Here is a 24,914-nt window from a genome sequence, read left to right on the forward strand (position 1 = left end):
ATTAAACACACGGTTTCAAAGATGTTCAACTGATTTTGAGAACTATTGCTCCATCTTTAGGGTTCATGGCATGTCTGGACAGGCAAGTTTTCTAATTCACATTTACATTACATTTAAGTCATTTAGCAGACGCTCTTATCCAGAGCGACTTACAAATTCACGACTGAACTACACATTACAATGTAAATGCCACAATGCTAAAAGTAAGTGCTTAGAGATTTCCTAACCTGATGGTCTTGCCACTTACATTTGGCTATCAACATGCTCTAATTAAAATGTAATAACGTGTAACAATAACAATAGGATAGTTAAAATATTACAATAATAATTCATACTAATCAGCTACCTATGCAACGTTGTTGCATGCAGAACTTCGGTGTGTCTGGATAAAAACTTGAAATTAGATTGATAGGCGGGCACTTTAGAATTGGTTCAACGGTTTTAACGATTAAATTCAATGTAAACAGACAGCTCAGGGGGTGTGAATTTAATTCTCACCTCTAGGGATTAATTTCCATGATAAAAAGACACAAACATGCAGGATAAACAATAACAAAAGGAAACGTTGCTTTCGGGTTAACCCATCTTTGATTGACTCACTTTGATCGTGGTAGGCCTATTGGTTTAATTTGCTAATGCCAAATTAAAACACACAGGCTGACATACTCCGGCTTTTAAATAAAACTGTTTAGAAACTGGGAGAGAATGCATAGCCTAATCAAGGTCTTTTGGCAATTGATTATAAGATTTAATCTCATCATCCTTATCCTATAGATTGGTTCGTGGTAGCCTAGCGATTAGAGCATTGGGTCAGTAACAGAAAGGTTGCTAGTTCGAATCCCCGATTTGACAAGGTGAAAAATCTGCCCATGACACCCTTATGCAGGGCATTTTTGATATTGGCTGACCCTGGCTGTGACCCACTCCCCAAAGGTGGCTCAGGGGAGTTGGCATATGCAAAAAAACACATATCCAATTCACACTTGAAATAGGATAAATATAAGCACCCACTACTTTTTTTAAGTTTCTGATCAAATACAGTTAAAGCCTCCTTTCATGTTTGAGATAAATGGGTAAATGAAAAGTTTACAGTATGTAGAATATGATGTTCATCAAACAATCAAGAAACATAAATGTGTCTTTAATTCCAAATGTGCATGTCAAAATCTTTCTGATCATAGAACAGTATTTTCAGGAAAATACAACACAAGGTTTGGAGGGTCAGTTCAATGACTCTTCGTTAATTCTCCTGCCACCTAAAAAAAACGTCATGTGAAAAAGTAGATTTTCAGCCCAGGCCAGATTTTCTAAGAGTTGATTCGGGTTGGGCCGGCGGGAGTTTATGCTTTGCGCAACATTGTAACCTATGTTTGCGATCAACACGTGGTGGTGCCTGTGCGAGAAGCGTGCCTGCATCTCTCACAGAACTAGAACGAGATTCACTTTCTATGATCTCTCTGCTCTGATAGACACGAGTCTGCAACTCTCATCTCTCCAGCGTTGCACTTCATCATGTATTTCCTTATAGAATCATAGCCGCGCGAAGGGTTCTGGAGGAGCTGCAGCACCCCTGATCAATTTAAATACATTTGCCAAAGTTATAGAATTACTCCTGTCTGTTCAGAAATAAATGAAATAATTCAGAATAGCCCACTACACCATGAGAAGGCATATAATGTAGCCACCGAGGATCAACAATAACGTATTCAAATAAAAAGAAATAGCTTCGCTGTGGATTGTGTGTAGCCCAACAAAAAGACATAGCGGTCGGGGAACGCGCGGTAAATCTGTCAGTGAACAGCATGCAGACAAAACAGGCCTTTCGCAATATTTCAAATACAATCGCAGGAAAACACCGGTTGGAAGGAAAATGGCTCGTACTGAAAAGACAATACTTATCTGTCTTGTGTAGCCTACCAAAATATTTTATCAAGTTCCAAATATTGTTTTACAAAGTAAAACAAGAGAAATATATTTTTGGTACTGAGCTCATTGGCCATCACATGTGAGTGAGCCGTGCATCAAATCAAATCAAATTGTATTGGTCATATACACATAATCATAAATTCCGGCCTGCCCAACCCGAATCAACTCTTAGAAAATCTGGCCTGGGCTGAATGCAGGAATATCTAACAAGTAATCTAACAATTACATAACAGCTACTAAAGGGATGGAATAAGAATATATACATATAAATATATGGATGAGCGTTGACCAAGCAGCAAGATGCAGTAGATGGTATAAAATACAGTATATACACTACCGTTCAAAAGTTTGGGGTCACTTAGAAATGTCCTTGTTTTTGAAAGAAAAGCACATTTTGTGTCCATTAAAATAACATCAAATTGATCAGAAATAGTGTAGACATTGTTAATGTTGTAAATGACTATTATAGCTGGAAACTGCTGATTTTTTATGGAATATCAACATAGGCATACAGAGGCCAATTATCAGCAACCATCACTCTTGTGTTCCAATGGCACGTTGTGTTAGCTAATCCAAGTTGATCATTTTAAAAGGCTAATTGATCATTAGAAAACCCTTTTGCAATTATGTTAGCGCAGCTGAAAACTGTTGTTCTGATTAAAGAAGCAATAAAACTGGTCTTCTTTAGACTAGTTGAGTATGTGGATCATCAGCATTTGTGGGTTCGATTACAGGATCAAAATGGCCAGAAACAAAGCCCTTTCTTCTGAAACTCATCAGTCTATTCTTGTTCTGAGAAATGAAGGCTATTCCATGCGAGAAATTGCCAAGAAACTGAAGATCTGGTACAACGTTGTGTACTACTCCCTTCACAGAACAGCGCAAACTGTCTCTAACCAGAATAGAAATAGAAGTGGGAGGCCTTGGTGCACAACTGAGCAAGAGGACAAGTACATTAGAGTGTCCAGTTTGAGAAACAGACGCCTCACAAGTCCTCAACTGGCAGCTTCATTAAATAGTACCCGCAAAACACCAGTCTCAACGTCAACAGTGAAGAGGCAACTCCGGGATGCGGGCCTTCTAGGCAGAGTTCCTCTGTCCAGTGTCTGTGTTCTTTTGCCCATCTTAATCTTTTATTTTTATTGGCCAGTCTGAGATATGGCTTTTTCTTTGCAACTCTGCCTAGAAGGCCAGCATCCTGGAGTTGCCTCTTCACTGTTGACATTGAGGCTGGTGTTTTGCGAGAGAGAGAGAGAGAGAGAGAGAGAGAGAGAGAGAAAGAAAGAAAGCAATGGGGATATTTGGGAGGAGTCAGAGCACACAGATGATTGGACTCACCACACTTCTGAGCCATTGTTCAATGGCACGGAGATGCTGGCGCCCAGTAGACACAACACCTGCTGAGGTCAGCAGTACTCACTGTCTAATATCCTCCTGAAAGCCAACATCTCTCAGCTATTTATTGTGTGTGTGAAACGTGGGGGAAATAAACATAAATATCTATTCTTGTAGCCGATATTATGTCACTTGTTTTTTACAAACGAGGTGAGGTCCTCGGGCCTAAGCTAACGATGCACATGTTCTTTATATCAAGAAATGCAGCATGGGAATGATCAGGCCAGAAGTATACAGAAATATATTTTATTCTCAATTACTCAAGCAACTCAATGAAAGCTAATCTCGGACACCATCTTCAGCACCTAGCGCTTGGTGCAATCACGGCTGCCAACAAGTCCCCATCAACATATTGATGGGAGACTCTGTTAGGGAGGAGTGTAAATGTTTTTTTTTAGGCTGTATCATGTTGTTATATTGTTGTATGTTTTAATTATGTAATGTATTGATTGTTGCTGCCTTCTTGGCCAGGTCTCCCTTGAAAAAGAGACTCTGGGTCTCAATGGGCTTTTCCTGGTTAAATAAAGGAAGAAAAAAAAAAGAATAAATAAAAAATAAAGAAATAACAAGCACACCAGCATTAAATCATCAGTTTCCTCACCACATTTATAGGCATTCAATTGTTAATGTATACGTTTCAATCAATATTTGTATTCTTTCTGGCAAATCACCTACATATTAATGGTATCTATCCCCTGAATGACTGAAAACACACAGCTTTTATACCTGGGCATTTGGCAGGCCCCCCCTTAATTGGCATTACCAACACCTGACACTGACAGGGTGCATTCAAGATCTTCAAGTGTTTCATCTTGTTACATGTGTGAGTACTGTACATTATAAAATTCTCTGAAAAAAACGTTCTTTTTTTCAATAAATTTGGTTTGCAGGACGACAGCACAATAAAGGGGACGGACATATTGTCAGGTAAAAACGATGCATTTAGTCCTTAAAGACAAGCACACTCCTCCCCATAAATATAAAGTCACACACGCATACACATCTAGGTAGTGCTCCGCCTCTATCTCACCCCCCAGGGAGAGGTTTGGCTGCATGCTGTTTTCAGGCCTAGAAGCCTTTAGATTAACATTTACAAATGTAGAAAATAAAGGAGGACAGATAAGAAACAGATGGTCAGATTAGCCCATCGCCTCATTCTGGGACATCCTTACAGATAAAACAAAGCCTACTAACTTATATTGAATGTTTGATGCACATGAAACTATCTTTCCATGCTTAAATATGTTCTTATTAGATTATAATCAAGATTTGATTGATTTCTCTTGCTTCATCTGTTCACATATTTGTACATATTCCTAACACTGTGACCATTTTACTAAAGTGTATTTTGTGAGTTCATGTAACCTTGGTGGAAGTGTTTCCCTGTCCCAGAGTTTTTGTTGTTGCTGTCTCAGGGTTAGACCACACATGTGAGAGCTGGCTAAAGTGGCCCTGACACAGTTGTGAGTGCTTTTGATCTGGCGTTCAAATGACCCTGCAGTTGCAATATGACTGCTTCTGTCTCACCGTGACCCTGATCAAACCACGACTGTGTTGCTCTGCCTGCAGACTCTAAGAAGCAAGTTTTAACCATCTTAGGAGCTGGAGGAATAAACATTGTTGTTCCCTTCCAACAATCCAAACAGAATATCAGTCATCTTGAGTGTTCTGGAAAGAACCAAATTCCACAATCACCTCTGGGAGTGGGTGTTCAAGAATTCCCATATTTCATATTCTTTGAATCGAGTTTTGACTGACAGCCATCTTTGGTTTAGATTGCCTTAAATTACCTCCGTATAAAACAACAGGTTCTACGTACACAGCTGGATTTGATGAATGTCCGATATACCCTAAACAGCAAGTGAGCAGAGGGTCTGTTGTTTATCTCACTCACACAAAGGTCAGTGAGATCAATAACAGGGAACTTTGGGGACATTTATAATGGACACTGCATCACCGCTTGTGTGGTGGAATATTGACTCAGAAATATACCACTTTTACTAGAACCTGTGAATTCAATATAGACTTTAATACAGAGTAGGAAAGCCGAGCCCTTCAATGGAAGGACTCCATTACACACGTAACAGGGCGGAGCCCCTCCATGGAAAATACTAAATTCTCATATTACAGAGTCCTGCCTTTATATGATTCTGTCTTTGCATAACGTATAGAGTCCCCTCCCTCTATATGAAAATAGCTTCCCTTGACCTTTCTCCATTATTATCTTTCCATCTCAGTTCTTGCTTGTTAACGCCCACATCTGACAGCTGTATAGGTTATAATGGTAGCAGGCCCTGGTCCTATATGTTCCATTCCTTATATAGCCATTCTGTCTTAGCTCTTCAAACTGGACAGCCTAGATGCTGCTAATAATGGAAATGTAATCATAGTCATGAGTTTTGCTCCAACATAATTCCTCCTCTGGGACTAATTAGTCCCAAACAAAAACACAAAAACACACGAAAATCAAAGGCAAGGGAGCATCAATCATCAAGCACTGGGCAAACTTCACCCTATCTGGCCTAACGATTGGGACTCAAACTCAAAGAAGACCGGATCAAACATCTCCATTCATATACAATGGAAAGAAGTAAAAGATCCAATCTGTACAAATACAAAGTAAAATAAAACAGAAAATACAATGTAAAAGCATTAGCATGTAATACATAGCCTTGCCTGAGGTTATCTCAGTTATGTAAAACAAAGAAAATAAGAAAACCCTTATAATATCATTCTAAATACGACACTTAAACAAGATCCTTCCTTGCAGACACCTCTGTAACAACAGTGACATCACAAATGAAAACACCTGTCAAAGGACTAAGGACATGGTCCGTGGACACTTGTAACCGGAATTTCCCTATGTTACATACAGGTTTAAGTAAACAAAATTCAGAAGTTCTAACTTCATTTATCCATTGTCAAAGGTAGAAAGGAATAGAAAATACACTCCATAGTAAGTGATTACAAGGGTATACATATTTCAGCAGTCCAGTTTTCAATCAAGCACATTAGAGTCAGGTGCTTTACTAAAAACAGGAAAACCTTGATCATCATAATCATTGCAATCATATCCTCCTTCTGGAGTAACCAACCAGTCCCAAGCATGGGTTAAATCCTGCATTGTCCTTAACCTCTTGTCGCAATCCCTTCAGTTTGGTCATAGCTAAAGGAAAAGATCCATCTAGTACAGTGTTATTGGGAATAAAAGTACAACAATCATCTCCAAACATCACACAGACACCACCTTTCTCAGCTAAATGCCAATGTAAAGCTTGTCTATTCTGCCATGTCATTTTGCTAGTCGCCTGTACCTGTTAATGCACAGTCAGTATAGTTAATGAATCTCTGTTGATTCTAAGTTATCCATCCCAAATAGTTTAACAATTAACTGTACTGTTTCCCACATCTATCCCATTATCTCCATAGCTGTAGAAACATTCATATTTACTTTTTACAATAGTAAACCTATCATTATGAGGACCATTTCATTCAGTTCTTATGTCATATGTTGCACATTCATGTTCTCCAACATATTTGGTTTAATTCACTTCTGCCTTTAGTGCTACCTAATGCCAACCTGCATTCTATGTTACACAAAGGAACATAATACTTTCTGTGACCACATTGAAAATGTTTCAATTTAGCACATTCCTTAACTAATGAAGGTTCAGGTACTATTAACAGATCTACCAAAGGAGATTTGCTACACAATATACAATTGTCCATCCTATGTTTGGTTGTTGTGTACTGAGCCCACTTATACCAGTCATTCTTTACTGCTTTTCAAAATGTTTGGTGAATGTTTGATTCTGGGGTAGTTTCTTTATTGTGGCTACCCCAATTGTTAACAGATGTCCAGATTTTCTGCATCAACCCACTTTCTTGTGGTTTTGCTATTGTCTTAGTTGGTGTATTAGTCTCTATTGGGAGGGGATTTTACAATTTCTTCTAGGTTTGTCGCTGTTGCTGTCAAGGCCATTCTACCGTTCTTCATCTGTCCTAGTTTTCACTTTCTGTTAGAAAGACCATGTGAGGAGAAGTTGATGGTAAGAAAGTCGCCTTTCCATTCTCCTGTCGTTGTTTCTCCGTCCCCTTGGACAGCACCTCTGTCAGGGGTATCTGCCAGAGTAGGTATGTCATCAGGAGCAACAGGCATGTCACTCCTCCCCATCCCTGGACTCTCTGGATATTCAGGAGATAGTGTCGGTTGGCTGTTGGAAGTTGCTCCTTGATCCACCTCTTCTTCGGCTTCTTCCTGTCTCCTGCCTGTCTCCTGCCTGGCGCAGCGATCTCCTCTGCTCCCGTTCCCTTTGGACACCCACCTGGTGTATCAGCATCCTCTGCGTCTTCATGGCCTGGTGGTTGTCTCCTCCTTTCCGACGGGACTTTGGTACAGTGGTTTATACGGTACCACGCATTGTTTCCTTTCACCTGGACAGCAGTTAACGTTGTTCGAGCCACCTTGTAGGGACCCTCCCTCCTTGGCTCATTCCATTCTTCCGGAACACTCGGACCTGGTCACCTTGGATCACCAGACGTGGAACCTCTGGTCCTGGTTCAGGTTTCTGCCTTCTTTCTGTGAGGCATTCAAACTTAGAGACTTATGGCCTCTGTTCTATGATTACACCATACACCCTCTTATTTCCATCACTCATCACACAACAAACTGACATTCCAGGTGAAGCTGGCGACCTCCTCTCCTTCTGGTTCCTAAGAAAGTGATATCATAAGACTTGGAAAGCAAAAAACAAAACATAACAGTATTGACAATGTGATATGTTATGCATAAATATATTCATGAAAACCCGAAATCTGAGACCATGACAATTCCCACTCTCTCTTCACCTGACTCTAAGCCTCCAGGATACTTTTCTGCTGGACTCCACAAATCATGTCATTTTCACTTTGTTTCCCATCTGCTCCATTTCAACTGATAGCCACGTTACCTGATATGCATGTGCATATCCCTAATCAACATTATATCTTTTTGAAGAAATTCAACACTGTATATGCTTTCACATCAATGCCTTCAACAGGTTGTTTAGAGTACAATTACCCTAACATCTACCCTTTTTCATATGATGCATTAACCAATAAAGCAAGTAGCTCCCAAACCCAACCCATCTGTATGTCTACAGTGGAATCTAGTCTCTCTCTCTCCCTCTCATGGTGTTTTCAAGCTCACCCATTATTCAGCTGGACCTTACTTCTTGTGAGAATTATGCACCCACCGAAGAGAGACATGACGATCTTTACCACTGCAGGTGCTGTAAGAAGTATACCCCCAGCCTGGTGTATCTTGATGTTCACTCAATCTCCAGAATTTAGCCCATGCCCTTGGTTAATTCTGGCTTCTTATCTGCTGCTTTTCTCCTGAGGACATACACACTAACACATGGGTTATTTCCTGACAACAGACTTTCTTCTTATGGCAAGATCACTAATTCATAATATTTAAATAACAGCCCTATGTAAACATTCTGTCTCAAACACCTCGCCTCCTGCCACAGATATATTTATACATAATGATAGCCAAATTATGGTACCTACAGCAACTGCCGTAAGAATAACATGTAATCAGTCAAGTGTCTTCCAGTTGGAAGAATATTCAACCTATCAAAACTCTAAGTCATAAGTTTCTTAAACTTTTACCATAGTGTTCAAAAATGCCACCACTATCACTTTTACTCTTACCAAAATCTAGGTATGTGTAATGTTCAATTTACTTAGAATTGTCCCTATATTTTACATCCCTATATTTTACACAGCCAGCTGTCCTTCCTCTTCTGTGAGTTATCTCCTCTAATAATATACATAGTCTCTAGAAATAACACCCCTCTACTACCATAACCTTCATTTATGAGCCCCCTCAGATCCCCAATGCAGTCACAGTTCTTCTAACCCGTAACACATAAGTCACTACTCCTAATTTTCTTCCACAGTTTGATATTGTAACGGGTGTCGTAAGGATTGGACCAAGGTGCAGCAGGAACGTGTATACTCATCTTCTTTTTAATGCGAAGAAGGAAAAACAAACAAATCACGTATACAAAAACAATGAACGACATAAACAGTCCTGTCATGTCATGTCATGTCATGTCATGTCATGTCCACAGACACAAAACAGGAGACAACTACCCACAAACCCCCATAGCATAAACACCCCTATACATAGGACCTTCAATCAGAGGCAACGAGGAACAGCTGCCTCCAATTGAAGGTCAATCAACAAACCCTAAACATAGAAATAGAAAGACTAGACTGAACATAGAAATACACTTACATAGAACATAGACCAAAAACCCCAGAACACTCTAAACAAACACCCCTCTTACATAAGCGCATAGACCAACAAACCCCGAGAGACTCTAAACAAACACCCCCTGCCACGTCCTGACCAAACTACAATAACAAATAACCCCTTATACTGGTCAGGACGTGACAGATATTTACTAAAACATTCTCAAATCAATTTTAGTCAATTTATAACAGTCCCTCCTCAGGAACAATAAACACACTTATGTTCCTCAAAACAAAAATAAATTGACCAGACAAGAAAAGAGAAAAATAAATTATAATAACTGCACATTTGTAATAAATTACCACTACTCATAATGTAACTAAACCTGGGGAAAACGTCCATCCGTTACGTTCTACGACCACTACTCGTAATGTAACTAAACTTGGGGAAAACGTCCATCCGTTACGTTCTATGACCACTACTCGTAAAATAACTAAACCTGGGGAAAACGTCCATCCGTTACGTTCTATGCCCATGTTATGTTGGTCTCCTTCTTCTCCATCCTTGGGTGTTATCGCAAAACACAGACTATAAACCTTTTGTGCAATTAACCTGTTAGGGCTAGGGGGCAGTATTTACACGGCCGGATAAAAAACGTACCCAATTTAATCTGGTTATTACTACTGCCCAGAAACTAGAATATGCATATAATTATTGGCTTTGGATAGAAAACACCCTAAAGTTTCTAAAACTGTTTGAATGGTGTCTGTGAGTATAACAGAACTCATATGGCAGGCAAAAACCTGAGAAGATTCCTTACAGGAAGTGGCCTGTCTGACAAGTTCTTGTTCTTCTTGACTCTCTTTATTGAAAACTGAGGATCTTTGCTGTAACGTGACACTTCCTACGGCTCCCATTGGCTCTCAGAACCCGGGAAAAAGCTGAATGATGTAATTCCAGCCCCTGGCTGAAAAACATTAGCGCCTTTGGTAAGTGGTCTATCAGAGGACAATGAGACTGAGGTGCGTGCATGAGGAGAACCCATGTTTTTATTTTCTCTCTCTTTGTACTAAAACACAGATTCCCGGTCGGAATATTATCGCTTTTTTACGAGAAAAATGGCATAAAAATTGATTTTAAACAGCGGTTGACATGCTTCGAAGTACGGTAATGGAATATTTAGAATTTTTTTGTCACGAAACGCGTCGGGCGCATCACCCTTCTTTACCCTTTCGGATAGTGTCTTGAACGCATGAACAAAACGCCGCTATTTGGATATAACTATGGATTATTTTGAACCAAACCAACATTTGTTATTGAAGTAGAAGCCCTGGGAGTGCATTCTGACGAAGAACAGCAAAGGTAATAACATTTTTCTTATAGTAAATGTGACTTTGGTGAGGGCTAAACTTGGTGGGTGTCTAAATAGCTAGCCCTGTGATGCCGGGCTATCTACTTAGAATATTGCAAAATGTGCTTTCACCGAAAAGCTATTTTAAAATCGGACATAGCGAGTGCATAGAGGAGTTCTGTATCTATAATTCTTAAAATAATTGTTATGTTTTTTGTGAACGTTTATCGTGAGTAATTTAGTAAATTCACCAGAAGTTTGCGGGGGGTATGCTAGTTCTGAACGTCACATGCTAATGTAAAAAGCTGGTTTTTGATATAAATATGAACTTGATTGAACAAAACATGCATGTATTGCATAACATAATGTCCTAAGATTGTCATCTGATGAAGATCATCAAAGCTTAGTGCTGCATTTAGCTGTGGTTTGGGTTTATGTGACATTATATGCTAGCTTGAAAAATGGGTGTCTGATTATTTCTGGCTGGGTACTCTGCTGACATAATCTAATGTTTTGCTTTCGTTGTAAAGCCTTTTTGAAATCGGACAGTGTGGTTAGATTAACGAGAGTCTTGTCTTTAAAATGGTGTAAAATAGTAATATGTTTGAGAAATTGAAGTAATAGCATTTCTAAGGTATTTACGTAACAGCCAGGTCCACTGGCTGTTACGTAGGTGGGACGAAATCGTCCCACTGGCCCTAGAGAAGTTAATTATATCAATACAATTTAACTTTAAAATTCTAATGACATAATAAAACAAAAGAAACAAAAACCTTTAATCTATCATTCTGTAAGTTCTGTCAACCTCCCTGTCTCAGGATTAGTTTCCAGAGCTTCCCTAGGCCTAGTAAATTTAAACAGTTCTATATCCAAATCACAACTAAATGGTTTTATAAATTGTCCAACCCAAATTCAGAATGACAGTCCTTAGTGCTTACTTTAACTCAAATTCGACCTTCTCAATTCAACACACATCATCCCTTTAAAAATGTACATTTATACTAAAAAATAAAAATATAACTTTCAGTACCAGTAATAACTATTCTCAGTACAGGCCCCCTTTGTCCCTGTTTTTCTGTCATGAGTGGCCTGGTAATGAAAGGTCAGTAACCCGTTCCCTTTTAGTCTTCCTTCTCCCTGCACATATCATTCCAGCATGTCCATATCAGATATAGTTCACAGGTCATCTTCCCTACAGACACAGTTGTCCCTCACTCTTCAGCCGGTTAGCGAGGGTTTGAGGTTCAACACACTTGTGGTGAAAATATCCCTCCCATACATTAAAGCATTCTGACGTCACCTTCCATGATAACTCCCTTATCCTCTTGCATCTAGACGTTCCGCTAGTCTTATCCAATGGAAGAACGTGGCGCGAAATACAAATACCTCAAAAATGCAATCATTTACATTTTTCAACCATACGACTATTTTACACCATTTGAAAGATAAGACTCTCGTTAATCCAACCACATTGTCCGATTTCAAAAAGGCTTTGCAGCGAAAGCAAAACATTAGATTATGTCAGGAGAGTACCCAGCCAAAAATAATCACACAGCCATTTTCAAAGCAAGCATATATGTCACAAAAACCCAAACCACAGCTAAATGCAGCACTAACCTTTGATGATCTTCATCAGATGACACTCCTAGGACATTAAGTTATACAATACATGCATGTTTTGTTCAATCAAGTTCATATTTATATAAAAAAACAGCTTTTTACATTAGCATGTGATGTTCAGAACTAGCATTCCCACCCAAAACTTCCGGTGAATTTACTAAATTACTCATGATAAACGTTGACAAAATACATAATTATTTTAAGAATTATAGATACAGAACTCCTTTATGCAATCGCTATGTCAGATTTTAAAATAGCTTTTCGGCGAAAGCACATTTTGCAATATTCTGAGTACATAGCTCAGCCATCACAGGCTAGCTATTCAGACACCCGCCAACTTCGGGGCTCACTAAACTCAGAATTACTATTAGAAAAATGGTATTACCTTTGCTGTTCTTCGTCAGAATGCACTCCCAGGACTGCTACTTCCACAACAAATGTTGTTTTGGTTCCAAATAATTCATAGTTATGTGCAAATATCCCTGTTTTGTTCGTGCGTTCAGGTCACTATCCAAAGGGTAACGCGCGAGCGCATTTCCAGACAAAAAATTTCAAAATGTTCCATTACCGTACTTAGAAGCATGTCAAACGCTGTTTAAAATCAATTTTTATGCTATTTTTCTCGTAAAATAGAGATAATATTCCAACCGGACAATGCTGTATTCATTCAAAAAGGAAGAGAAAAATGGCGAGGTCTCGTGAACGCGCATCTCCAGTCTCTCTGTCACCAGGCAGTCCACTGACAAACTGTGCTGCTGTTATCTGCTCAGTGACAGGAGACGCGTCAATCAGGTTTCTGAAGGCTTTAGAGAGCCAATGGAAGCCTTAGAAAGTGTCACGTAACAGCACAGATACTGTAATTTCGAAAGAGATGCAACAGAAGGACTACAAATTGTCAGACAGGCCACTTCCTGCTTGGAATCTTCGCAGGTTTTTGCCTGCCATATGAGTTCTGTTATACTCACAGACACCATTCAAACAGTTTTAGAAACTTTAGAGTGTTTTCTATCCAAATCTACTAATATGCATATTCTCGTTTCTGGGCAAGAGTAGTAACCAGTTTAAATCGGGTATGTTTTTTATCCGGTCGTGAAAATACTGCCCCCTATCCAGGCAGGTTATTCTACTGGCGATCTCTCAGATGAGTTACAGATCATGTAGTTATCAACATAACCCCTCGCAGAAACCTACACTCCAATATCCCAATGTTGCAAATTTTGTATTGAAACAAAAACAAAGACTGAAATCATTAATCCTTATATCATAATTCATTTGGAGTAACGGTTTAATTATCTGCATTGACCATATCTTGCACTGACTCTATGCACATTCACAAGACTATATACAGTGAGTGAAAAAAGTATTTGATCCCCTGCTGATTTTTTACGTTTGCCCACTGACAAAGAAATGATCAGTCTATAATTTTAATGGTAGGTTTATTTGAACAGTGAGAGACAGAATAACAACAAAAAATCCAGTAAAACGCATGTCAAAAATGTTATAAATTGATTTGCATTTTAATGAGTGAAATAAGTATTTGACCTCCTCTCAATCAGAAAGATTTCTGGCTCCCAGGTGTCTTTTATACAGGTAACGAGCTGAGATTAGGAGCACACTCTTAAAGGGAATGCTCCTAATCTCAGTTTGTTACCTGTATAAAAGACACCTGTCCACAGAAGCAATCAATCAATCAGATTCCAAACTCTCCACCATGGCCAAGACCAAAGAGCTCTCCAAGGATGTCAGGGACAAGATTGTAGACCTACACAAGGCTGGAATGGGCTACAAGACCATCGCCAAGCAGCTTGGTGAGAAGGTGACAATAGTTGGTGCGATTATTCGCAAAATGGAAGAAACACAAAAGAACTGTCAATCTCCCTCGGCCTGGGGCTCCATGCAAGATCTCACCTCGTGGAGTTGCAATGATCATGAGAACGGTGAGGAATCAGCCCAGAACTACACGGGAGGATCTTGTCAATGATCTCAAGGCAGCTGGGACCATAGTCACCAAGAAAACAATTGGTAACACGCTACGGCATGAATGACTGAAATCCTGCAGCGCCCGCAAGGTCCCCCTGCTCAAGAAAGTACATATACATGCTCGTCTGAAGTTTGCCAATGGACATCTGAATGACTCAGAGGACAACTGGGTTAAAGTGTTGTGGTCAGATGAGACCAAAATGGAGCTCTTTAGCATCAACTCAACTCGCCGTGTTTGGAGGAGGAGGAATGCTGCCTATGATCCCAAGAACACCATCCCCACCGTCAAACATGGAGGTGGAAACATTATGCTTTGGGGGTGTTTTTCTGCTAAGGGGACAGGACAACTTCACCGCATCAAAGGGACGATGGACGGGGTCATGTACCGTCAAATCTTTGGTGAGAACCTCCTTCCCTCAGCCAGGGCATTGAAAATGTGTATTCCAGCATGACAATGACCCAAAACACACAGCCAAGGCAACAAAGGAGTGGCTCAAGAAGAAGCACATTAAGTGGCCTAGCCAGTCTCCAGACCTTAATCCCATAGAAAATCTGTGGAGGGAGCTGAAGGTTCGAGTTGCCAAACGTTAGCCTCGAAACCTTAATGACTTGGAGAAGATCTGCAAAGAGGAGTGGGACAAAATCCCTCCTGAGATGTGTGCAAACCTGGTGGCCAACTACAAGAAACGTCTGACCTCTGATTGCCAGCAAGGGTTTTGCCACCAAGTACTAAGTCATGTTTTGCAGAGGGGTCAAATACTTATTTCCCTCATAATGCAAATCATTTTATAACATTTTTGACATACGTTTTTCCAGATTTTTTTGTTATTATTCTGTCTCTCAATGTTCAAATATACCTACCATTAAAATTATAGACTGATCATTTCTTTGTCAGTGGGCAAACATACAAAATCAGCAGGGGGTCAAATACTTTTTTCCCCTCACTGTATATACATGTCACTCCCTGGCCGAAAGGGGTTGTGACTAGATAATACTACCATTGGCTACACAGGTTCTTTCAGTTTGGGGTTGAGTGGAAGAACATGAAATGAGGATCAGAGGCATGTCAATTCACAGTTCACCAAATCTGCCAAGTTCAGTTTCTATACCCACTTCAGCACAAATGGAGGGAGGATAACACCACAAATACAAACAAAACAGGTTTCCGTGGAGGGAAAGTGTTTCAACATCATCTTTAACTTAAATCATTATTTCATCAAGGTAATACTATACTTCTCTTAGCAAAAACCAAGGCTTCCGAAAGCGCTCTGCCACAGCTTCAAACAACGTTCCCTCTCACTTGTGCCTTCCCCTGGGTTGCCACACCTCAAACAAAGGAAACGGGTTATAAACAGAGACAATCACATAGGGAGCCAATCACATTGCTCCATGAATGAATCAATTAATTAGGAACACAATGCACACACACACACAGTTTCACACTCATCATGTGGTGCTGTGTCACGAACCGGCTCGAAGTCCGTAACAAAAAGGGAGACAACGTGGAGATTAGGAATAACAAAAAATATATTTATTAACCGAGGTACCGTAAAAACAATTAACAATGGTGTAGTCAGTAGTGTAAGTAAGGAAAACAAGAGCAAAGAGAGGGAATACGTCAGACAGAGTGGGAGGGTCGTCACAGCTGCTACTCTTTATTTTACTCTGATTATTATCTATCCTGAAGCCTAGTCATTTTACCCTGCCTTCATGTACATACAGTATTTACCTCAAATACCTCATACCCAAGCACATTGATCTGGTACTGGTACTGCCTGTATAGAACTTCATTCTTGGGTATTTTATTCCTCTTGTTACAATTTTTGTTTTTGTTTTACTGCATCGTTGGGAAGGGCTTGCAAGCAAGCACTTCACGGTAAAGTCTACACCCTGTTGTATTCGGGGCATGTGACAAATATAAGTTGATTTGATTTTGATTTGCTACAAATATTTTGTCTGTGTAGACTACACTGGATTTGTTTCTGTGTGTATGTCTGGAGTGCCAAAGAAAAGACTGATTCTCTGCAGTACAGTTGTTTGCAGATACCCCCCTGTACAGTATATAGTCTCGCTATTTTTATTTTACTGCTGATCTTTAATTACTTGTTACTTTTATTTCTTATTCTTATCTGTATTTAAAAAAAACTGCATTGTTGGTTAGGTGCTCGTAAGTAAGCATTTCACTGTATTCGGCGCATGTGACTAATACAATTTGATTTGATTTGAAATACTGGTGAGGGTGAGTCTAATATAGTAGACTATGTCTTATATTTGTGTGTTTATCTCTTCTCACTTGTGCTGATGCCTACAGCAGTTTGCTATAAACCACGGCTTCTGACCTTTCACATCAGCCTTCTAAGCATCGGGACAGCTGTGTCAGACAAGATCCCACTCCTGTGCCACAGACCAACAGCACCACTCCCACCCACCACCCCCTGTGTGAAGGCACCGCTCCTACTGTGGTGATCAGCAGAGCTGCTAACCTGTTACAACTTCATTAGATTTACAGATGATGAGCACTCTCCTGTGTTTTGGATAAGATTGCATGTTCCTGCTCTTGATTCTAGGTCACTTGAAGTGACACTTGTGGGTGAGCTGCGGTATCTTGTGCAAAGAGTTATAAAGAAATTAGGGAATCCCAATGGGAACCAGAGCGCAATTATTTTAGGTATTTTTTTTTAATGTAACCTTGATTTAACTATGCAAATCAGTTACTTAAGAACAAATTCTTATTTACAATGACGGCCTACCGGGGAACAGTGGGTTAACTGCCTTATTCAGGAGCAGAACAACAGCTTGGGGATTTGATCCAACAACCTTTCAGTTACTAGCCCAACCCTCTAACCACTAGGCTTCCTGCCACCCCAGGCATTAATACAAATCAAACTTTGCTCTCCCTTACCATAACTAGGCCTTGTCTCCTAACAACTTCCTGGAGACGTTGGGTGGACCTAATTAGCCTCTCAAACATGAAGTCACTGACCGGTTACACAAACTGCTATCCTTTTCCCACAGCTGTCCTGCCTTGACCTCACCATTGAATTGAATAGAACCCCACCTGATTGTAACAAGTGTTTGGGTTGATAAGGTTCGTCTATTGTTTCATTTCTGTCCTCAGCACGTTTCTGTTAACGAGCTATACACCTGTTTTCAGTCTGAGCTCTCCTCTAGATTAAAAAACCCTTCACCGTGCACTGCTACACACCACATCACAGACAATCGGAAACTTTGACTTTATTTTTCGTAAGGGGAAATGCTCAAAATATCTGTTTACTTGTTCAAAAAAGCGATGAAGCTGGGTTAAACTTAAAATAACATCACATAATTGAATAAGGGGGATCTGCTTACGTAAAAAGACCATCGTTGTCAGCAGTCTGGAAACTTCATTCTGCAGCCTCAGCAGTATTTTAGCCTTTATTTGTTCAATGTTATTAAAAGCAGAAGTGTAGGAATTGACCTGGGGGTCTATCAAAGCAGAACTACTTCCATGGATGAGTTGGACAGGGCAGTCCATTCATTAGTCTGTGTTCATGCACCAGGGAGCTTCAGACCGTTCCCTGAGCCTTGGAAACAATGGTGAGCCAGCTATCAAAACCCAAACAACAGGCAGAGAAAAAACCCTCTGATCTGATAGATTGAGACCTCATTGTTGTTGTTGCTATGAGAAACAAGATTCTGTTTGTTTACATATTACTTATTTATCTTCCAAGCAGCTGTATCATTGCCAAGAAAGGCATAAAACCAAAGCACAATGGCTAGATTTACGTAAGGTGCCTCTCCAGTTTTATCTTGGCATTTCAATTAATTTCTGCTGTGATCAAGTTAGCCGCTAACACTTTCTTAACTTTGTGAATTTTGATTTCTTCTCCTACAATATTTGACCTGCAGAGACCATCAGTAAATTCATATCCTAATATGGGCAGACAGTTTTGCATCCAAACATACTGGAGATTTCGTTTTTGTCTTGTCAGCATTCCTCTCTGTCCGTCCCTGTCTCTATACCTCCAGTAGCTGTGTCATGTCATGGGAGGAACAAGGGGGTCACAAGGTGTTTCCCCTCTCCCTACTCAGGACCCTGGACCACCCCCACACCCATCCACTCTGCACTATGCCCCCCGGTCAATGGACAAAACAGCAGGACCGACAGGATGTGCTATAACGGGACAGTTTGTCCTCCAACCGAGATGCTTCAGTCAAACTTTTGTTTAATGGTTGTTCAAGGTAAGCTATTTGTTGTAGAGGCAGCATGATTGGTTGATAATATAAACATTGTGTTTAAATAAAAACGTACATCCCCGGGTGTTTTCATACTGTAGTAAAAGGTAGGTCAAAGCTTTAATTCATGAGAGAAGATGCAACATGAAAGAATACTGAAATATCCCAACTTAAAGACACTTACAAATTGCAAAGTGCTGAAGTCCTTGGATATTACCGTTTTTTATCACTTTGGTGCAATTTTCACAAGTATGTGGTACATTTTCACAATTCTTAGTAAAAAACTCAAACAGAACATCAAAAAGGCAGTTGTTGCAAAACTCTAAGTACAACACACTAAATCATACAATCACTTTTTCACCAAAGTTAATCAGTGTTTCACTTAGAAATACATGTTTCACATTGCAATACCTGTTTATATAAAGTAATTGCCTTTCACAATGCAATGCTCACATTACTTTTGACATAACCTTTTGACATTACTTTTGGCATCACATTACTTACTTTTGATATGATTGTTGTTAAAATACAGTTTACTATTACTTAATCCGACTGCTCTTAATTGATGACCACTTAAACATCTGGTGAACCTGTAGATTTGACAGGTAAACTGGTTTGTCTGTAACAGATTTGGAGAACTACATAATGAACATGTATGTCTGTAAAGTAGAAACATCAAAAGTATGATATATATAGTGGAATGTACAACTATGATGATGACTATTATGATTTTACTTCACATAAGTTTCAAGTAAATCTGATATTGTCAAGATCAGAGATGTATTGTATGTTACAAATCAAATCAAAATGTATTGGTCAAATACACAGATTAGCAGATGTTACAGCAGGTGTAGAGAAATGCTTGCATTGGCCAATAAAGTACTATGATACCGTAATATATGCAATTTAAGTAGCAGATACTGTTATCCAAAGTGACAACAGTCCTTTCATTTTTCTATGTGACCCCAGTGGGAATCAAACCCACAACTCTGGTGTTGCTATTGTCATTCTCTTATGAATTGAACCATGTACAGGACCACTACAATACATAAGTACAATACAATACTGTAAAATACAATACAATTACTATACAGGTGGAAGATGCATGATTTCTAGCCCCTTGAGCGTACCACCCTCCTTCAGGCCATGGATGAGACATGCAAAGATTTCAATCCGGACCCATGCCAAAAGTTTTTCCCCAGGTGCATGAACAATGAGGATATTTACTGTGATTTCGATGAGAACCTATGGCCAAATTCTCAAAACAGTCTTGAAGCAAACTACTGCCTGCTAAACATTATGTTTCTTTCATTTATTTAATTTGATTACATTGTGAAAAATGTCTACAATAATCACACTTTTGATCACACATGGGATAGAAATTATGGAAATGTGATGTTCAGACAATTTTAATGGAGTATTGCCTAATGTGAAAACAGTGTAATGTACTGTGATTTACAGTACTGTTGCATACTACATTCAAAAGGCAATTTAATTTTTTTTTTGCTATTGGATTAATTGGATGTTAAAATATCTAAATTGAGATGATATCATTATGTTGTGTTTTGGTGATTAAACCAATGTACTCATTATATTTCACAGTAAACTTACACGGAGTCCGTAGCGGTGCGTGGGTAAAATCACTGAGGAAGCCAAACAAGCCCGTAAAAAAGCTACATTACAACCTATGTTGGGATAACTGCGTTGTTTGCTCTATAACCCATTCGTTCATGCACCACCATGATATACAGTAAGGCTGTGACAACAAAAAGACAACAGTCACACAGTGGCAGAATACGTAAATTCAACTACACATTTGTTTGTTTCATCACAAAACCGGAGAGCAACTTCTATCCGGTGATGTCCACAAAGGAAATATTACATGTAACAAACAGTATATCACCTGCAGCACGGTCAAGCAAGGTCATGTTTTCCACAGCTTACTATACAGCTAGTGATTTAGAACCACAGAGTTACCGCAAGTCAGCACAAAGACAACAGGAACACTGCCTCCGCTATCCCAGCACCATTTACACTTAAACATTTAAACATCATCAAATCAACAAGGCTATATACTGTATGCTTAGTTTAATATACTGAAAACAAACTTAAAGATGCCAAAAACAATTGAGTCCAATCAATGTTGATAAATATTGTGTGGCTGTCCATGGTACTGCTTTCTGTGTGTGTGTGTGTGTGTGTGTGTGTTTGTGTGTGTGTGTGTGCGCGTGTGTGTGTGTGTGCGCGTGCGTGCGTGCGCAAGTAAAAACATATTTTTTCTTTAACTCACCTTACTTGTAGACTAGTTGAACACCAATGCCAGCAAAACAGTCTATGGCTTTGTCATACAGTACACGTTTCGTTTTTGTTGTCATAGGCTACCTATCTAAAATGCTTGCTAGCCTAACTTCCTTGCATGGGCAACAATGAACAAGCTAAGTTAGCTAGCTAGTTAATGTGAGCCTACTAGGCTACATCTAGGCTACACACTGACCTTCCGTTGTCTCAGGCCAGGGGCACAACATATTCATTTATGGTTAGATCAGAATCACCGTCATAACCATTGGCCTGTACAGAGAATTGAGTCAAAACCACAAGTTGAAATCTCCATCTCGATCCATGGTTTAGGAAAGGGACGATTTAGCAAGAAAGCAGGACATCAACACAAGCAGACCAGATACGGACACGTTTTTTTCGGAAAATGAAGTTTTGCTTAGGTAGTGATTTGATTGGTCTGAAGCCAAATGCAAAAAGGCATCTCTTGGTGAATTGAGTTGAGTTCAATTATTTTATTTAAAAAATCGTCAAGGGAGGCCAAACGCTTGCTGGCATTTATGAATCAAATGCTACGGCGGCAACATGTTATACTATTTTGGTCCAGACAGCATCAGATACATGGGCTACACATACTGAGACAGCGGGGTCTGTGTCCCTCGCTCAGATTATTTCTCCGGTGAGATTCAGCCACTTGCAAATTGATGGAAAATTATGAAAACCCAGAGAGATGAAAGATAAATGATTTTATAAATAGATATTTAGGGAAGCCTATAGTACCAAAGCAATAAAAAGAACAGTAGCAATATTGATGAAATAGATTTATGTAGTGCGTGTACATGGGTGGCGAAGTCAAGTGCAGGAGAGCGGAGTAATATAAACAGACCCACTTTAATACCGGTTACCATACGACAGCACATAACACATACTAGTGCCAAAACACGGTCTAAAACAAAAGTGCAACGCCAAACAATCATCCACGTAACACAATAACAATCACTCACAAATACAACATGGGGAACAGAGGGTTAAATAATAAACAAGTGATTGGTGAGTGAAGCCAGGTGTGATAAGACAAAGACAGAACAAATGGAAAATGAAAAGTGGATCGGCGGTGGCTAGAAAGCCGGTGACGTCGACCACCGACCGCCGCCCGAACAAGGAGAGGGACCGACTTCGGCGGAAGTCGTGACAGTTTAAGTAGATCTGAAAGACATTAATTTGCAGTCTCTCTGCAAGGCCACTCCATGGAAGGAGTAAGATTGAGAGAAGAGGAGTAGGAAACCTGAGAGAAGAAGGGGATGAAAACATGGGAAACAATAACATGAGAGGAGAAAAATAGAGGGGCAACCGATAAAGCTGATGAAAGAGGGGAGGACGAGACTCCCCTCTTTTAAAAGGGAGGAATAGAAGGACAAAGGCTAAGGCTGATGAGAGGGTTGGGGTTGGCGGAGGAGAGTCTCCCCTGTTTATTGGCCCAGACAGCCCAGCCAAATGACAGGGATTAGGATCTGGAGACAGCTGGGATCCACTGGCCCCGGTAGACACGAGAGGGGTTAAACTGCCCCTGTCCTGCCTACCCATCCCAGGAGAACTATAGGAATCTGACTCCATTTGGCCCAAAATCTCTTGACAAAACAAAACTCCTTTTACTCAGTTAGGTGGAAATAAGCTGCTGTGAGGCTAGCCTGTCTCCATTTAACATTACGGTTACTGTTCTAAACCGTTAGCCAACCTCGGACATATGGTAAGAGGTGGCTTGGATATGTCTAACGATTCCATAATTGACATTTACCCTTTTATACATGAGGGTGTCACATTCTGTTATTTGTCTTTCCTCCAGATTCAAAAACACTCAATGGTTATCCCTGTCATGCAGAGGCTTAGTGAAAACCCAAACAGTGGCCACGCGAAAACCAGGTGCTCAGACTTTCCACACACAACCGATGTCTGCCCGGAACCTCTGGCTGTCATATGATACCTTGCATCAGGATGGGAATGAAAGCTCAGTCTCAGGCCTCACTGGCAAAAACAAGGAGGGAATGTATCATGATCAGATGCCACAAGGCTTTCGACTCCTACAAATACATCACAGATTTGCTTATTTTTCCATCACATTTTTTGTATCAAGGCAATAATTTACCATATAATGCAAGAGTGATTTGTAGACTGAACATTTTGTTATTTCTGTATATAGATCAGGCCTCAGAAAGCTAAATTAAAGTCTACTTTTATTACAGTCAATTTAAGCATTTTAATCTAACCCTAAACTGGAGCCTTGCCAGTCAAAACCTCAGAGATCTTTACAAAAAATCTAATAAAACAACCCTTTTTATAAAACGTCTAAACTGAGCAGTGTGTTGTGGCCCATACGGTTAGCATGCCAGGAATAAGCCATCATATTTATACAGTATTTCTGTCCCGAGTGCCTGTCTGTCAGAACGACAACGCCTGTACTGCTGGGGCCAAGGGCTGTGTAACTTTCTCACTCTTATTTTAGAGCCGCGAATAACAATGTTTTTATAAGGGTTAAAAAAGTATTCACCATATGTGTAAAGTTAATATATAGTGTCAAATGCCACTGAATCTAGTATAACAGAGGCAGGTCTTTGTGCTCTCTCAATCCCCTGCAGTGGCCTCCAACTGTGAGATGATGTTCTAGCTGTTTGAACGACAGGTGGATCCATGGACAAATCTGGTACACAACAGAACTGTTGACATTCTACAATAAGAAGTTTATGGTACCTGTTAAAATCTTCCCAACAAACACATGGACTTCACCTCAGCGTTCTAGACAGAAATGGTTGGAGTTTGGACAGTGATGTGTGTCTGCTGTGCTGCTGAGGGGGCAGTGCAGCGCTGGGTCCATCTGTCAGCAGCTTGATAGACAGCACCAAACTGTAAATCAGGGAGTTTTGAAAGCAGCCTGGCCCAACTCCCCAAGCTGGGAGCAAACAAACAGCAGGTCTGTATTCACCATGATCGTGCCAGTCTCACTGCCTCTCTCACTTCCTTAACCCATGTCAGCTGTTTTCACTGTTCACCACTTTTACCAGGTACCTGTAACGCCCTGGCCATAGAGAGGGGTTTTTTGTTCTTTATTTTGGTTAGGCCAGGGTGTTACAATGGGTGGGCGTTCTATGTTCTTTTTCTAGGTTTTTTGTATTTCTTTGTTTTGGGCCGTGTGTGACTCCCAGTCAGGCACAGCTGAAGTTCGTTGTTGTTGATTGGGAGTCACACATAAGGAGCAGGTTTTTCCTTTGGGTTTTGTGGGGGATTGTTTTCTGTCTCGTTCGTTTTGACCAGACAGGACTGTTAGCTTTCGTTGCTGTTTGATGTTTTGTTATTAGTGGTTCATTTTATTAAATATTCATAATGAATCCACAACCTCCGCTGCATCTTGGTTTTCTTGCGACGACAGCCGTTACAGTACCATTAAAACCTTCAACCTAACCCACTATCAAGCATCATCTCCGATTGGGTAAATGACAATGGCCAGTGGCTGAGCAAAGAGATACACAAATAACACTTCTAGTTATGGTTGTTCTGAGGCTGTCTGTGATCTCATCTCTGTCTACAATTAGAGTTCATTGCTCCTTCAGAAACAGACTACTGCTCCAAGGAGCTACACAATCAAATCAATCACAGGCACTTTAGCACTTACTCTGCAACTTTGATGTGCAATCACAAGGCGAGGGGGAGAGAGTAAGTGAAAACATACCCCGCTCTAATTGTTTCTACGTCTGTTTCGACGTTGCTATTGTCTTGGCGTCTGAAAACAAAACTCAAGCAAAGTGCTCATGTACACACATTTTGAGTCTGCTGGGGACATATATATATAGATCGCACGCACGCACACACACACACACACACACACACACACACACACACACACACACACACACACAC

The sequence above is a fragment of the Salmo trutta genome, chromosome 9, assembly GCF_901001165.1.
Source record: "Salmo trutta chromosome 9, fSalTru1.1, whole genome shotgun sequence".
Lineage (NCBI taxonomy): Eukaryota > Metazoa > Chordata > Actinopteri > Salmoniformes > Salmonidae > Salmo > Salmo trutta.